We start from the raw sequence: 19,100 nt of genomic DNA on the forward strand, positions 1-19,100 counted from the left end.
TCAAAATAATAAACAGAGTGAATAAGCTGAATACTTTATTTCTGATCAGAAAATAACTAAATACATAAATGTCTGAAATATAAACTCCCACTAAATCATGATATCCTCAAACAATGTAACACCTATGTGAGCAGTATGCTCATGAAAGACCTTGGGTGGTAAACCTTTTGTGAGCGGATCCGCTATCATGGAGTTTGTCCCAATATGCTCTATGGAGATTTGACCATTTTGCACTCTTTCTTTTACAACTAGGAACTTTATGTCAATATGCTTAGACTTAGATGAACTCCTGTTGTTATTGGAATACAGCACTACTGACTTATTGTCACAAAATAATTTGAGTGGTCTTTTTACATTCTCCAAAACGCGCAGCCCTGTGACAAAGTTCCGCAACCATATTCCATAGTTTGATGCCTCATAGCATGTTACAAACTCTGCTGCCATAGTGGACGAAGCTACAAGTGTCTGTTTGACAGTTTTCCAAGATATAGCTCCTCCGGCTAACAGGTAAATATAGCTTGATGTAGATTTCCTACTATCTTGGCATCCAGCGAAATCAGAATCAGAATACCTTATGACCTCCAAAAGATTTGATCTCTTATAAGTAAGCATGTAATCTTTTGTTCTCTGAAGATATCTCATAACCCTTTTGGCTGCTATCTAATGGTCTATACCAGGGTTGCTTAAATATATGTTTAACATCCCAACAATGTACGCAATGTCCAGACGCGTACATACTTGAGCATACATTAAACTCCCAAGAGCTTATGCATAGGGAATCTTTTGCATTTCATGAATTTCAAGGTTACTTTTAGGGCATTGAGTAAGACTAAATTTGTCTCCTTTAGCTACAGGGGTGTTACCTGGTCTACAATTCTGCATGCCAAACCTTTTGAGTACTTTATCGATATAGCTCTTTTGTGATAATCCAAGAATACCTCGAGATCGATCTCGATGTATCTGAATTCCTAAAACAAAAGAGGATAAAATTCTGTATGCAAAGATCTTTCATCTCAAAATGCTTGGATAAAAATCTCTTGGTTTCGTGCAATAAGCCTATATCGTTAGTGGCAAGCAAAATGTCATCAACATATAGAACCAGAAATATGTACTTACTCCCATTGAATTTGTGATACACACAATCATCAACAATATTCATTTCAAAACTGAACAAAATAATTATTTGATGAAACTTGTGGTACCATTGACGGGAAGCTTGTTTGAGTCCATAGATGGATTTTATCAATTTGCAAACCATATTCATTGAATCTTTCGACTCAAAATTTTCTGGTTGCACCATATAAATTGTTTCTTCAATGTCGCCATTAAGAAACGCAGTCTTAACATCCATCTGATGTAACTCAAGATCAAAATGAGCAACAAGTGCCATGATTATCTTAAAGGAGTCTTTCGATGAAATTGGAGAGAAGGTCTCTGTAAAATCAATGCCTTCTTTCTGAGTATATCCTTTAGCTACAAGACATGTCTTATACCTTTCCACATTACCATTTGCATCCCTCTTGGTTTTAAATATCCATTTACAACCAATTGGTTTTGCACTTTCAGGTAATGGGACAAGTTCCCAAACTTTATTGTCTTGCATAGATTTATACTCATCTTTCATGTCAATCCACTTTTGAGAATTAGAACTTTTCATGGCCTGATGAAAGTTGATTGGATCATCTTCCATCATTCCATTATCATCCTCATGTTCTTGGAGAAATACAATATAATCATCTGGAATAACATTTCTCCTTTCTCTTGTGGACCTCCTTAATGGCACTTGTTCTGGAGGTTGTTGAGTTTGTTCTTCTGAAACAATTACCTCATTTTGAATGGGGAGTTGTTCAACATTGTCTTGTAGAGGTTCTAGAATCACTTCTTGATCAATGATAGGTATAAGAACCTGAACATCATCAAAAGTGATAGTAGGAATTTAGTTAGAATCCAATTCCTCCTCAAAAGCAATGTCTCTAACCTTATTTCTCCCCCCAAACTTAACATCCTCAAAAAATGTTACAGTTCCTGTCTCAAAAATATTCTTTATTATGGGATCATAAAATTTATAGCCCTTAAATCGCTCAGAATAGCCAATAAAGTAGCTGCTTATTGTTTTGGAGTCCAATTTCTTTTCATGAGGCCTATAAGGCCTTGCCTTAGCTGGACATCCCCAAATGTGAAAGTGCTTTAGACTAGGCTTTTGACCTGTCCAAAGCTAATAAGGTGTTTTTGCAACTGCTTTATTGGGTACTCTATTTAGAATGTAAGCTGTTGTCTTTAATGCTTCTCCCCAGAAGGACTCAGGTAAGGTAGAATGAGCAATCATGCTCCTTACCATATTCTTAAGAGTTCTGTTTCGTCTTTCAGCTACACCATTCATACTAGGTGATCCTGGCATGGTGTACTGTGGGACAATACCACATTCCTCTAGGAATTTTGCAAATGGTCCTGGACATTGTTCACTTGAGCCATCATATCAACCGTAGTACTCACCACCACGATCAAATCTAACATTTTTAATCATTTTTTTGAGTTGATTCTCAACTTCAGCTTTATAAGTTTTGAACACGTCCAAAGACTGGGATTTCTCATGAATGAGATATAGGTACCCATAACGTGAGTAATCGTCTATAAATGTTATGAAATATTGTTGACCATTCCATGATGCCGTAGGGAATGGCCCACAAATATCTGTATGAATTAGTTCTAAGACGTCTGAAGATCTGTTGGCACCCAATCTCTTGGTTTTGGTCTATTTTCCCTTGATGCAATCGACACAAACATCAAATTTTGTGAAGTTAAGGGACTTTAAAATACCATCAGACACAAGGCGTTCAATTCTAACTTTTGAGATATGACCTAAGCGCTTATGCCATAATGATGCTGAATTTTCCTTATTTAATTTGCGTTTAATACCCCGTGATTCCACATGCAAGGTTTCATTATAGGATACAAATGTTTCTAGCAAATAAAGGTTGTCATAAGTATTTAAATAACCAGTTCCAATAACATTTGAATTTAAAGACAAATTAAATTGATTGTTTCCGAATGAACAATAATATCCAAATTTGTCCAACGAAGAAACAGAAACTAAATTCCGTCTAAATGACGGTACAACAAAAGTGTCTTTTAAATCCAAATAAAAATCAGTTCCTAATAACAACCTAAAATGCCCAATTGCTTCCACTTCTACCGATTTTCCATCGCCCACAAAGATGTGTCTTTCACCATCACTTGGCTTTCGGTAACTCAGGCAACCCTGCATAGAAACACGTATGTGAGTAGTAGCACCAAAATCTATCCACTAAGTGTTTCTAGGTACTGAAGCTAAATTAATCTCAGAACAGACCAAATTAAGAATTATACCTTTCTTTACACGCCAAGCATGATATTTGGTACAATCTTTCATTACGTGTCCAGACTTATTACAAAAGAAACAACTCTCTGTAGCTTGTTGTTGTTTCTTTTGGGCTGGACCCTTAGCAGCTTCATTCTGATATTTTCTTTTATTGCCCTTGTCCTTAGGGGCATTGGCCAAATCAGCACTTTCGACTTATCACGCTTCAACCTTTCTTCCTCTTGCACACAACAAGAAATGAGCTTATTTAGGGTCCATTTCTCCTTTTGACAGTTATAACTAATTTTAAATTGGTTAAACTGTACAGGAAGCAATACCAAAACCATAAGAACAAGCAATTCCTCAGAAAGCTCGATCTTAAGTGCCTTAAGTCTTGAAGCAGTATGGAACATCTCCATAATGTACTCCCTTACGTTTCCTTGACCTTTATACTTCATAGACATCAAAGAAGTCAGAAGTGATGTCATCTCAACCTTATCGTTTTTAGCAAAATGTTTCTCAATTTCATCAAGGAAACCTTTGGCCTGAGTAATCTCTTCAGATTCTGTGCCCCTAAAGGCTTCTGGAATGCTGTGTTTCATGATCATTAGACTCATGCGATTTGAACGATCCCATCTTTCAAAATCCCTCTTAATATCAGGGGTGCTTTCCGCGGTGAGAGGTGCAGGTTGTTCTTCCCTTAGTGCAAGGTCTATGTCCATACAGCCAAGCACTATAAGTAAGTGCCTTTTCCATTCCTTAAAATTAGTTCCATTAAGCATGGGTATAGAATTTATATTAGTAGATATTGTAGCAGTAGAAGATGAATTAGCTGAATAGAGAAAAAAAAACAAGCTTAAATCAATATTCATAAGTAAACAATAAATTCAATATAATGGCTAATCCCATCTCAAGATACCAAACACTACATTAATATCAAGTCTTTGGACAGTAATATTAACAGTAAACGGTACTCTTGCTGTAGCAATCAAACATTGGCAATAAATTATGTCAAGTAATGAATTAATCTTTGGACTAACTTATTGCTTACATAAAATACCTTATAATTGTCACTCATTTATCACCACAGATGTCGTTGTAATTCTGCCAAATATTAACTTACCTTTGGGTCAATCAATAAACACATGTGTAGTGGGCCAAATATGCCCGGGCCCGTTACAAACAAGCCATAAAACATAAAATAAATTTATAACAGTCCAATAAATGTCCAAAGTTCAGATTACATGACCCAAGACCCAAGTCACAAGCCCACTTACGAAATGACTCAGCCCAATACCCCAAATGGCCCAGAAATTTTAGAACCCTAGGGTTCTTTCCCATGCGACGCAACCAGCCAAGCCCCATGTACGGCCTCCGTACCCTCCAGCAGCCACACCTACTCCAGCACAGTCGCACGCCAAGCGCCAGCGCATCCCGTACCTGTAAAAGAAAGGACGAACACGGTAGCAAACACAAACAAAAATAGCAGAACAGCAAATGAAAAAAATGGCATTTTTAATTTATTTTCCTTTTTCTTTTTTCCTTCGGCTATAAAGCCATAGTTCTTAGTCTATGTAAAGGTTACGAACGCCTACACATTTTACGCAAGATATACAAGCAATACAAAGCAAAAAAGGTGATTTTCCAGATCTGTTTTCTTTTCGTTTCTCTTGAGGGGGTTCGCAAACTTAGCATGAACACGTAAGGGGAACTTGAATCGACGCCGATGAAAACCCAAGCATCTAAAAACACATGGATGTGGGTGAGGGTCGAACGGCGTTAAAATTTTAATCAAATCTTTTAAGTTTGTTTCGTTTTTTAAGAACAGTATAAGATCTAAGTTTTTTTCAAAAAAGGGGAAAAAAGGAAAAGAGAGAGTGAGGTTACCGGATCTTCGTGGTCGAGGCTCCCGCCGGTGAAAGTTAATCGTCATTCGCGTCACTAGCCACCAAGCTGATGGTGGTCTAATAGTTGCATAATAGACGAACCCTAGCAGAGCAAAGATCCTTCCTTTTATTTATTTTTATTTATTTCATTTCATGTTGCATTTTTGGGGAAGGAAAATGAGTGGAATGAAGAGCTTTAACCATCAAAGAAACGTCGCCTTTATGTTCTAAAGGGAAATTTGCGCCAAGGGTCCTCCCCTTTTGTATGCACGTTTAATCGGCCCCTTTTTTAAATTAGCTCCTCGATTTGCAGGCAATTTCGTTTTAGCCCATGGTAGTGCTGCGTTTTGGAATAGGGGATATTCCCATTTCTGGTCCTCGCATAGTCGGACGCTTCATATACTGGTCCCTTTAACTATTTCATTTGTAAACCATTCTTATTATTTTATTTTGATTTCAAATCATTTACTTCTCCTTCATTTTTCATTTTTTTTCCTTTTAATTCGTGTTCACCATTATGTATCATTGGCTTGTTCTTCTTTCGATAATTATACCGCCATATTTTATACACTGTTTTACATGAATGTCTTTTTGTGTTTTGGTATACACCATTGTACAAATATATATGCATTTTATAATAAAGTTCATTTTATTATATGTGTACTATCAACTTTATGTTATTTTATACATATAATGTCTTTTAAATTCATTCTTAATTTGCATAACATTATCCCATATACATATACCTATATATGTAACTATATATATATATATCTATTTTCTTTTAAATTTATTTGGTTTAAACTTCTCTCTCTCTCTATATATATGTATATATATATACTCTATAATAAGGTTACTTTTATTTTACGCATGTTATTAATCTTACATTACTATACATATAGTTTCTTTTAAATGCATATTCTCATATTTTATTGTATAATCTCTCATAACATAGCTTTTAAATTATTATGGTATATATGTCTTTTTTAACGCCTATGCTCAATCCTTATTTATATTAATAAATTTATGTATTTACATACGTAGTTTTCTTTATATATATATATGAGCACGTTCGTAAAACTATTATATAAGTTATTATAAAATTAACTTAAGTATGCATTGTATTTCTATGCTTTTACAAGTAAATTTTTTTAAAGTTATATATATACATATAATTTATAGAACCATTATGTTTTTAAAGACTACATCGTATTATACATTTTTATTATTATCATTTGTAAAATATTCTACACATATTTTGAATTTTTCATACTAAATCCCTTTTTTAGACCAACATTATTTGATGTTTTAATATGATATTCGATAAAGACATTCATTTTATAATATGTATTTTAAATGATTAAGTATATATCTATAGTTTTTTTAAAAAAAAATAGATTCTAAAATGCACTAATTCATTAATTCGCGAGTCGTATAAATATTTGGTTCATTAGGTCGTTTTTGTTTCGACATCGTCTTATACCACTTTGACTTTCAAATTCTGTTTTGTTTTGCATATATTTTGTTTGTTCTATACCGTAACATATACATTATCATTGCATGATATTCGTTTTGTTGATATGTCGATTATTATTCATACGTGATTGAAGTTAGGTCATAATTTTTAGATTAATTATATTTAATTGCTTATTCTGCTAGTCGATTAATGCTCTTGTTCATCAAGCATCGTACCATCATATGTGCCTTTTACCCCGTATCATCGTTTCATTTGATTTTTGAAATGTGGTTCTATAAAACCCAAATTTTATGATTAATTTCGTCTTATTTTAAATCAAATTAATACGTCTTAAGCTAGCTTTATAATCATTCATTCAAAAATTCTTCAAAACAAAGACGAGATTTGATATTTGGCAATTCGCGGAATCGTGCCCTAACGTGTTGGGTTGCAATTTCGCGTTTGCTCAAAATAATTGAATATCACTTCAAAATTTCATTCATGTCTTTTAAAAATTTTCTCTAAAACGAAGACGAAATTCGATATTTGGCAATTTGCGGAATAGTGCCCTAACGTGTTGGGTTGCAATTTCACGTTTACTCAAAATAATTGAATATCCCTTCAAGATTTCACCCACACCTTTTAAAAATTCTTTAAAACGAAGGTGATGTGTGATATTTGGCAATTTGCAGAATTGTGCCCTAACGTGTTAGGTTGCAATTTCTCGGTTGCTTAAAATGATCAAATATCCTTTCAAAATTTCATTCATGTCTCCTAAAAATTATTTAAAACGAGGGCAACATTCGGCGTTTGACAACTCGAGAATCATGCACTATCGTGCTGGGTTGTGATCTCTCGTTTGCTCAAAACAACCGAATGGTCCTTTATACTCCCACTCACGTTTATTAAAAACACTTTAAAACGAAGACGATGTTCAATGTTTGGTGATTTGAGAATCGTGCCCTAACGTGCTGGGTCGCGCTTTTTCATTGGTCCGAAACAATTGCAGATCCCTTCGGAATTTCACTCACATTTTCTAAAATCTTTCAAAATGAAGACAATGTTCGATGTTTGGTGATTTGAGAATCGGGCCCTATAGTGCTGGGTTGCGCTTTTTCATTTGTCCCAAATAATCGAACATCTCTTCGGGATTTCACACGTATTTTCTAAGGAAAGTCAATGGTCAATGTTTGGAAATCCGAGGAATCGTACCCTACTGTGCTGGGTTTCGGTTTTCCGTTGGACTAAATTATTGAGCACCCTTTTGTGATTTTCGAATTATAAATTTTCGGACGTCGAAACAAGAAGATTTTTGGCAACCAACTCGGGTTATTCAAATGTTGTTAACAAGAACCACATTTCAAAAACATTTTTAATTTTAGATATAAGGACAGTATTTAATCGATTTGGTACCAATTTTGGGCGTAATGAGGGTGTTAATCCTTCCTCATACGTAACCGACTCCTGAGCCTGTTTTCTCATATTTACGTAGACCAGAATCGTTGTAAACCAAAAATGTTTTATTAAAATAACCAAATTCTTAGGTGACCCTATCACACCAAAACAAAAGGATCGGTGGCGACTCCATATTTCTATTTTCCAAAAAGTTGATCTCTCCTTTTTTTTTTAAATTTAAAATATTTTAAAGAGAAGGATGGTTTCGACAGCGCATGAATCACAAAAACATATAACCATCTTAATATTTCAAATAAACTAATTTACACAAAAGAGGTCACTTTGGCGGCATTTTGTTTCAACTAATTTATTTAAAATATTAGATATCCTTAATTAAAAGCCAAAATCTGAATTTATTTGTTCCAAAATATTAACCTTAATTTCATCTTTCAATCAAATTAAAAGATAAAACATAAATATATATTTATATTATTTTCCAAAACATTAAACCAATCAAAGCATGCATATTTTATATATTTATATAAACAAACAAAACATAGATATGAATCAATTTCTATATATATATTAAATGTCATATGGATTAAAATAATAATAATCACATGCCTTGGAAAAACACAGGAACTGAATCGTAATATTTTCAAATAAAACTTAAAAACGTAGGTATCAAATAATATTACCCAATTTTAATATGAAAATCACCCAATTTTTTTATTTTTTTTAATATGAATTCAAGATTAAAAAAAACTTTAATATAAATCTTCAAAAAACAACATATATATCCGAAATATAAAAACCATGAAATTTCATGAATCAATTATTCAAATGAAGAACCTGAATCAATTCCCAATGATTCGATATGACGAGACTCGGATGCCACTTGTTAGAATTTATAAAATAAATCTACAATATAACTTAATAAACCAGGATCTGTCATATCAAATCATTAAGAATAAATCAAGAACAAAACTAGATGCGGAAACGTTCCTGAATCCATGGATTTTTTGAAACTTTCTGGAACTTGGGGATTTGATCTTCCAAATTAGCACACAAGAAATTCAGAGAATATCTGCTCTCTCTTTCCTAATGATGGGATATTAGAAAAGATATCTTGTGTATAATTTGGGGACCATAACCCTAATATTTATAACCTTAGCATATTAGTTCTAATCAAATTCTAATTAGCCCATCATTAATTAGAATTTGATTAATTAGAATTTGATTAGAAGAGTATCTATACATATTTGACCCATACTTTATTTATTTAATAATTAAAAGCCCAATAAAATTCTAACCAAATTAGATCACTTTTAATTTGGGCTAACCTATCATGATAGTAAATAATAACATGTAATTATCCTTATTATATATGTGATGTCCAAATTTTCCAACAAGCATTTCTAACTTCCCTTGAATTAGCACTTCGGAGGCAATGCTCCTACTTAATTCAAGGCTAATAGTCCATATGATTTTTCCCAATAACGTGGCAGCATCAGTAAATGAAATAAAAATTTGTTCACTTCCATCAGAAATCTTTATTTTTATTCTTTGAAAATGTGGAATCATCTTAGATTGGCTTCAATGTTTGTGATTTTGTAACCGAGACATCCATCTCATCCAAGGAAACATTATCTTTCCATCCATGGTAATTGCTTCCTACTTCAGGATTCTTTGTAGTAGCTACATCCTCAACATCTATTTCTTCAACAATATCAGCAATTGTTTAAGCATCTTTTGTAACACATCCTAACCCCAAACCGTCGCCGGAATGAGGTTATGAGGCATTACCGGACTTATCAAACAACTTACGAATAATTTACAATTAATATAACTTTCATAGTATAATATAATAATTAAGTCCCTATCTTGGACTCTCAAAGTTTAAACACGTATTAAAAGTAGAACGGGACTTGTTCGAGTATTCCAAATTTTTTTTTATAAAAAATTTCGGCAGCATTTCTACTTATTTTTACCTAAACCTCCTGCAAATTCAAACCAAAATCACCAACACCAATGTTTCACATTCATATAACTAATATTTATATCATTAACATAATTTTAACTTAATAACTATCATAGCATCATTCAAAATTGATTATAAACTTCATTCATTTAACAACTTAATGTTCATGTATCAAAATATCATGTACTTTCCTTACCATTTCATTTAACCATCTAAATCTTATAATTCATCCTTCACTACTCAAAGTAATATACATATTCAAGTGTCTAAACAACACCTATGTATATGCCACCTTTACCCAAAAGAAAAATATACATCACCAAGTTTGTGTTGGAGTCGGGATTGTACTGGATGCTGAGCCGGGACACTTGACTTCTACTAACCTGCGCACGGAAACAACCTTATGCTGAGTATGGATATACTCAGTGGTATTACTATAAATCAAGACTATTTAACATTAATAAATTACAAACATCGACCATAAATTTTATAATTATTTAAACTACTTTTATATATAATTATTTTACTTCATAAATCTTAAATTCATAATTCATTTTTCTCATACTAACTCAATTCATAATTTAGTTCATACATTCTTTCTCGTACTTTTCAATAGTGCTAAAACAAATAATCTCATTTTCAAAATTTCATTTCAATTATTTACCCTATTAACAAAGCTCGGACTATGACAGATACGCGGATTTCCACCCAAACACACCAGAATGTCCAACCCAAACACACCCAGGATATTTTAAATCCTCCATAATACACCAGTAAGGCATTAAGTGCCTCTTCGGATAAATCGAAGTATATAATAACAGAAACATCTTCTCGGCCGAACTACAATCTCTTCATCACATCACAAATCCAATGGCATGCCATTTATATCAAATCTAGTCCGACAAGTTAATAGGGTATTATTTTACTTTTTCTAATTTCAATTTAATTTTACACAAAAAATTTTAATACTCATTCAATTCAAATATCTATTATCTTAATTCATATACAAATTAATTTTCACACAAGTGTATACCATCAACACCATACAATTGTCACCATTTATTTATTTTTCAATCAATACACTTTTCAAATAATCACATACTTACCTCAAGTCTTACTTACCATACATAACAATTAAAATTTCAGCAATCAATAATAATTAAAATTTGAGTTATAGTAATACACACCGTAATTCTCCCGCTTTAGTCCTCGATGACTTTCTCCTTTCCTTTCGATGCTGACGTTTCAGGTTCTTTGTTGGCTATGAAAATAATAGTAATTTATATTATTATTTACAGCATTAATTATAATAAATAATTAAATTTCTAAACAATTCCTACCTTATTCCCAATTTAATCCTAACTAAACTTAATTATTTTCTTAATCCAATTCACTCTCTTTTTCTATTCAAATTTTGTCTAAACTTATATTTAACTATAAAATTTCCAGCATATTTCCCTAATTTTGAAATTTCTTCAATTTAGTCCCTTCAACATAAAACTTATAGCCTAGTTTACAATTTAATCCCTTAATCAATTCTAACTTAGAATTCATTCAATTAAATCTCTAATTCCTTAATTTATCCAACATGAACCATATTTGGAAACATATAAACTCTTGAATTATCAACTTAATTTCATCAAAACTTGTTTTAAAGCTTCTAAAATATCAAAATTAAGAGAAAAGGACTTAATTAAGCTTACCAATTAAACTTGAAGCTTTAAAATCCCAATTTCCCTTTTTATTTTCTTTCCCTTTTTCTTCCCCTGTTTTCGTTTTGTTCCCTGCTTCGTTTATGTTTCTTTTGTTTTGTTTCTTTGTTTCATTAATTCTTTTTTTGCTTTATTATTTTATTAACATAATATAATATTAATATCATATATTAAAATATCTTTTACTTTAATATTAAGTAAATTAATAATTATATAACAAGTGTACATTTTATATTGTTACAAATGTCATTATCTAATTTGCTTATCAAATAAAATCTCATGATTTAATTAATACAATTAATAATTATAAAATATCTTTATACTTAAAGTACAAGTAATTAAATATTTAAATTACAATTGTACCAATACAATTCTTACACATGTATATTTTATTACCATACAATTGTCTTCTATTTAATTTATTTAATAATAATGCTAATAATAATAATCTAATATAAAACCATAATGTTAATTAATAATTATAATAATTTAATATAAAACCATAATAATAATCATTATAATATATAAAACCTAAAAATAATCTTTGATTTTATTTCACCAATATGCCGCCTCATTTGTAGTCAATGGCTTAATTGCCATTTTAATCCTTTTTATTTTCTATTGCTTTATAATTAAACTTTTACCCTTTATTCAATTTAATCCTTTTTATTACTTACTCTAAATTAAGCTAAATTCACCTAATTAGATCCTAATTAGACATACCACTAGGCTCATAAATATTTTTAATAATTATTTTCGAACTTATTTCACTAAGACGGAGGCCCTATAACTCACTTTTTCGGTCCCGTGAATTTCGGGTTATTACATCTTTTTCAGTGGCTTTATCTTTTGCATATATGGAAGTAAGTTGGTCATAATAAGGGGAATTAAGAAGTCTGAATTGACCGGCTTCTTTATGACTATAAAAAGAAAAAAGAAATTCACATTAGATATAAGTTTAGTCAAAATAAGATAATAAAGATAGGATATAAGATATAATCTTACACTTATATATGAGTTCCATACAGCATCTTCAGCAACAACCATCTGCCTATATTCGTCTTCCAAAGTCGCTATTGTCTTTTCCTCTGAGCATTTGTAAATGATTGTCTACTCCTTTTTCAATGTCTTAATCCTCGATCCAGGATTAGGTCTAGCCTTCAGCATAGCATGAGGTAAAACATTCTCTAACATTCTTTCTAACTCATTTAAATAATCGGTATTGAATCCCACATCTGCGTTAAAAGTTCCAACATTGTGTAAGTCGACCATACAGGCAACCAACGCATCATCTTCTTTTGAAACCCATTTCCTTTTGTTGCCTTGAGAATTTTGGGAAGAAGTTGCAATTGATTGTGAAAAGTCTAACATAACTATCTTAATTAAAAATGCAAAGTAAAATTAGAAACCTAAAATGTAAATAAAAGCAGTAGCTCATATTTCTGATTAGTTTCCTCTAGATCCCAAGTCGTTTCTTCAACATTATGATTTCTCCATAGGACTTTCACTGAAGGAACCTTTTTATTTCTTAATTCTTTCACTTCTCGTGCTAAAATTTGAACCGGCTCTTCTTCATATGATAGATCAGGTCGAACTTCAATATCTTCTGTAGAAATTATATGAAAAGGATCTGATCTATATTTCCCTAGCATCGAAACATGAAAAACATCATGAATCCTTTGTAATTCAGAAGGTAAAGCCAATCTATATGCAACTGGTCCAATTCTTTCCACTATTTCATACGGCCCAATAAAACGTGGGGTCAATTTGCCTTTCCGACCAAATCTCAAAACTTTTTTTCCAAGGAGAAACCTTTAGAAATACTTTGTCTCCAACTGAATACTTAATGTCTCGACGTTTCAAGTCGGCATAAGACTTTTGTCTGTCAAAAGCTACCTTTAATCTATCTTTGATCTTTTTAACTGTTTCTTCTATTTCTTGAATTAATTCTGACCCAATTACTTTTTTTTCATTCAATTCTGTCCAACATACCAGTGATCTACACCTTCGACCATACAGTGCTTCATACGGGGCCATTTGTATACTAGATTGAAAACTATTATTGTAGACAAATTCAGCTAATGGTAAATAACATCCCAACCTGATTCAAAATCAATAATACAAGCCTGAAGCATATCTTCTAATATCTGAATTACTCGTTCGGACTGTCAGTCGGTTTACGGATGAAAGGCTGTACTGAAACTAAGTCTAGTACCCAACAATTCATGTAACTGTCTCCAAAATCTCAATGTGAACCGAGGATCTCGATCTGAAATTATTGATATCGGAATGCCATGTAATATAACAATTTCTCGAATATACACATTTGCAAGCTTTTGCAACGACCAATCAGTCCTGACTGCTATAAAATGTGCTGACTTGGTAAGTCTATCAACTATCACCCAAATAGCATTCTTTTTGCTTGCTGACAACGGTAATCCCGTAATAAAATCCATCATGATGCGATCCCATTTCTATTCAGGAATATTAATAGGCTAAAGCAATCCAGTAGGAACCTGATGTTCTGCCTTTACTCGTTGGCAAGTCAAACATTTACTTACAAATTCTACTATGTCTCTTTTCATCCATGGCCACCAGTATAATTCTCTTAAATCTCGATACATTTTCGTGCCTCCGGGGTGCATAGCAAATGAACTATCATGAGCTTCCCGTAGAATCAACTCTTTAAGCTCAGAAGTATTTGGAATACAAATCCGATTTCGAAACCTCAAGCATCCACAATCATCAATACTAAAATTTTCTGCTATGCCATTCTGTACCATCTCTCTTTCTTCAATAATTTATGATCTTCCAACTGAGCTGATCTAATCTGATCAAATATTACCGGTTTTACTCTCAATTCGGCCAAAAGACTCCCATCATCAGTGATACTAAGCAGTGCAAACATTGCTCTTAATTCAATTACAACTTTTCTGCTTAATGCATCAGCTACAACATTAGCTCTTCCCGGATGATAGTCTATAATACAATCATAATCTTTCAGAAGCTCGATCCAACGCCTTTGTCTCAAATTCAATTCCTTCTGAGAAAAAAGATACTTTAAACTCTTATGATCAGTATAGATGTAGCATCTTTCACCATAAAGATAATGTCTCCAAATCTTCAATGCAAAAATCACGGCTGCTAACTCAAGATCATGAGTAGGATAATTCTTTTCATGTGGTTTCTGACACTGATCATCCCAAATAAAAGGAACATTCTTCTGCAGTAGTTTAGTCATTGGTAGTGCTATCTTCGAGAATCCATTTACAAACCTCCTGTAATACCCAGCTAAACCGAGAAAACTACGTACCTCTGATACATTCTTTAGCGCCTTCCACTGAACAATTGCTTCGATCTTTTTTGGATCAACTCGAATTCCATCTGCAGATACTACATGTCCCAGAAATACCACTTCTGATAACCAGAACTCGTATTTACTGAGCTTTCCATATAGATGTTTCTCTCGTAAAATTTGTAGAACTATTCGAAGATGCTGATCATGTTCTGCCTCTGTCTTCGAATATACCAATATATCATCAATGAAAACCACCACAAATTGATCTAAGTACGACTGGAAAATGCGGTTCATTAGATCCATGAAAACAACTGGGGCATTGGTCAATCCAAATGGCATTACCAAAAATTCATAATGACCATAACGAGTACGGAAGGCAGTTTTAGACACATCACTTTCCTTCACCTTCAGCTGATAATACCCGAATCTCAAATCAATTTTTGAAAATACTGAAGCTCCCTTAAGCTGATCAAACAAATCATCTATACGAGGCAACGGATACCGGTTCTTGATCGTCACTTTATTCAACTGTCGATAATCAATGCATAACCGCATAGAACCATCTTTCTTTTTAACAAACAACACTGGAGCTCCCCAGGGTGAAATGCTTGGTCTAATAAATCCACGATCTAGTAAATCTTGTAACTGCACCTTCAACTCTTTCAATTCAGTGGACGACATTTGATACGGAGGTATAGAAATTGGTGTTGTACCTGGATACACCTCAATAGCAAATTCAACCTCTCTGTCAGGTGGTAAGCCCGGTAATTCTTTTGGGAATACATCTGGAAACTCACATACAGTCTTAATCTGACTGCACTGACTTCTAACTGAATCAGAATTAATAACATATGCCAAGTATGCTGGACAATCCTGCTGCAGTAATTTATTAGCCTTCATCGCTGAAATAATGCGTGTCGAACCACTGGTACGGATGCCATTCACTTCAATTCTATTCCCATTTTCTGTCTGAATACTGAACCTCTTTTTATAGCAATCCAAAACTACCCTATGTTCATATAACCAGTCCATACCCAAAATGATATCAAAATCACTAAAAGGCATGATCAACAAGTCCACAAGAAACATTTTATCATGTATTATTAACGGGCACCTCTGACATACTCTATCTGCTAACACCGTTTGTCCCAAAGGGCTAGACACTTCTATAGAAACTTTAGACATTTCAAATTATAATTTCCCCGATTCAACTAGTTTTGAATTTATATATGAGTGTGACGAACCCGGATCAATTAAAGCATAAACAGGCTCAGAATACAATAGAAATATACCTGTAACAACATCATGTGCATCGCCTTCCTCACGGGTCCGGACTACGTACGCTCTGGCCGGTGCTCTGGCCTCTGACTGTTGTGTAACTATATCACTGTTTCTTCTAACACCTCCACCTCTAGACACAGAACCCGAACCACCTCTACTAGATCCTCTGCCACGAACAGTAGGTACTGATCTTTGAGATGTTACAGGTGTGGCACTTTCACCTTTCGGACAATCTCGAATGAAATGATCTGTGGCCCCATATCGAAAACATCGTTGAGTTATCCTCCAACATTCACCTAAATGTTTCTTTCCGCAATGCTCACAGTCTGGAATTTCTATACTTCGAGATGGACCTCTCACACTACTAGTAGATACTTTCATCTGTTTACCTCTGCTTCTACCACCTCTATCTGAACTAAAATTGGATCTCCAGTCACTTCTTGATTCTATGAATCTCTTCAGTAATGGATTAGAACTAGTAGTTCCCATACGTTTCCTAGTTGATTTACCAATTTCTGATTTTTTATCCAGACCCAGTTCTTGTTCTATCATTTTTGCTCGCTCAACCAGATCAACAAGTTCAGTAATTTTGAGACTTACCAATTGAATCTTAATTTCGTCTCGCAATCCCCGTAGAAATCATTTACAACTATCAGTCTCGGTTGGAACATATTCTAAAGCATACCGGCTCAATCTAGAGAACTCTCGCTCATAATCCAGTACTGACATATTCCCCTGTTTCAACACTGAAAACTCTTGCTTTTTCTCTTCGATGTACAATTCCCCAATATACTTCTTCTGAAATTCTTTTTGAAACAAGTCCCAAGTTACCTGATCATCTGGCAAATGTCTAACCACAAATTCCCACCAGAGATACGCTTCTCCTTGTAACAGTGATACAACACATATCAGACTCTCTCGGGGGGTGCAGTCTAATTGTTGCAAAACACTTTTTGTTGTTTCTATCCAATTTTCAGCAACGGATGGATCAGCTCCTTTTAATCCCTAAAATTCCATGGCACCATATTTTCGTAGCTCTTTAATCGGGGCCTGTCTGACAGTAGGTACAGATGTAGTAGCAGGTATAGCTCTCACTATATGCTGTAATGCATCAGCTATATCTCTTAACACTTGTGAGGTATTTCTTTCTCTCCATACGTTAGAGATTGATTATTTAACGGATTCACACCAGGTGTAACAGATTCAGTTTCTTCTAATTCTCAACTTCCAGTATACATTTCCTGTTCAACATTATCCATTCTTTCATCTGACATTTTATCTATAAAACAAAATCAAATAAATACATTAGCATCCAAAAATCCCGACTCAATTTCGACTCGACAGTGGCATGTACTTCTCAACTCACTTCCGAGCCCAATTTAGCCCGAGAATCGGCTAAACCTGATAGCTCTGATACCAACAACTTTAACACCCCTTAACCCTAAACCGTCGTCGGAATGAGGTTATGAGGCATTACCGGACTTATCAGACAACTTACGAATAATTTACAATTAATATAACTTTCATAGTATAATATAATAATTAAGTCCCTATCTTGGACTCTCGAAGTTCAAACACGTATTAAAAGTAGAACGGGACTTGTTCGAGTATTCCAAAAAAAAATTTTTATAAAAAATTTCGGTAGCATTTCTGCTTATTTTTACCTAAACCTCCTGCAAATTCAAACCAAAATCACCAACACCAATGTTTCACATTCATATAACTAATATTTATATCATTAACATAATTTTAACTTAATAACTATCATAGCATCATTCAAAATTGATTATAAACTTCATTCATTTAACAACTTAATGTTCATGTATCAAAAGATCATGTACTTTCCTTACCATTTCATTTAACCATCTAAATCTTATAATTCATCCTTCACTACTCAAAGTAATATACATATTCAAGTGTCTAAACAACACCTATGTACATGCCACCTTTACCCAAAAGAAAAATATACATCACCAAGTTTGTGTTGGAGTCGGGATTGTTCTGGATGCTGAGCCGGGACACTTGACTTCTACTAACCTGCGCACGGAAACAACCGTACGCTGAGTATGGATATACTCAGTGGTATTACTATAAATCAAGACTATTTAACTTTAATAAATTACAAACATCAACCATAAATTTTATAATTATTTAAACTACTTTATATATAATTATTTTACTTCATAAATCTTAAATTCATAATTCATTTTTCTCATACTAACTCAATTCATAATTTAGTTCATACATTCTTTCTCGTACTTTTCAATAGTGCTAAAACAAATAATCTCATTTTCAAAATTTCATTTCAATTATTTACCCTATTAACAAAGCTCGGACTATGACAGATACGCGGATTTCCACCCAAACACACCAGAATGTCCAACCCAAACACACCCAGGATATTTTAAATCCTCCATAACACACCAGTAAGGCATTAAGTGCCTCTTCGGATAAATCGAAGATATAATAACAGAAACATCTTCTCGGCCGAACTACAATCTCTTCATCACATCACAAATCCAATGGCATGCCATTTGTATCAAATCTAGTCCGACAAGTTAATAGGGTATCATTTTACTTTTCTAATTTCAATTTAATTTACACAAAAATTTTCAATACTCATTCAATTCAAATATCTATTATCTTAATTCATATACAAATTAAATTTCACACAAGTGTATACCATCAACACCATACAATTGTCACCATTTATTTATTTTTCAATCAATACGCTTTTCAAATAATCACATACTT

The 19,100-nt window shown here is 33.2% G+C and overlaps 2 long non-coding RNA genes across 2 annotated transcripts; both read right to left on the reverse strand.

Annotated features, from left to right (window-relative positions):
• Positions 1–3,016: 3,016 nt before the first annotated feature.
• On the reverse strand, positions 3,017–3,538 carry LOC121209800 (uncharacterized). Its single transcript, XR_005904922.1, has 2 exons — positions 3,367–3,538; positions 3,017–3,259 (listed from the first exon to the last, which is right to left on the reverse strand). It is a non-coding gene; the product is annotated as an uncharacterized lncRNA (long non-coding RNA).
• A 991-nt stretch (positions 3,539–4,529) lies between these two features.
• On the reverse strand, positions 4,530–5,623 carry LOC107912706 (uncharacterized). Its single transcript, XR_001688254.2, has 2 exons — positions 5,225–5,623; positions 4,530–5,079 (listed from the first exon to the last, which is right to left on the reverse strand). It is a non-coding gene; the product is annotated as an uncharacterized lncRNA (long non-coding RNA).
• Between the last annotated feature and the right edge of the window lie 13,477 nt (positions 5,624–19,100).

The sequence above is a fragment of the Gossypium hirsutum genome, chromosome A11 (assembly GCF_007990345.1).
Source record: "Gossypium hirsutum isolate 1008001.06 chromosome A11, Gossypium_hirsutum_v2.1, whole genome shotgun sequence".
In the NCBI taxonomy this organism is placed as follows: domain Eukaryota; kingdom Viridiplantae; phylum Streptophyta; class Magnoliopsida; order Malvales; family Malvaceae; genus Gossypium; species Gossypium hirsutum.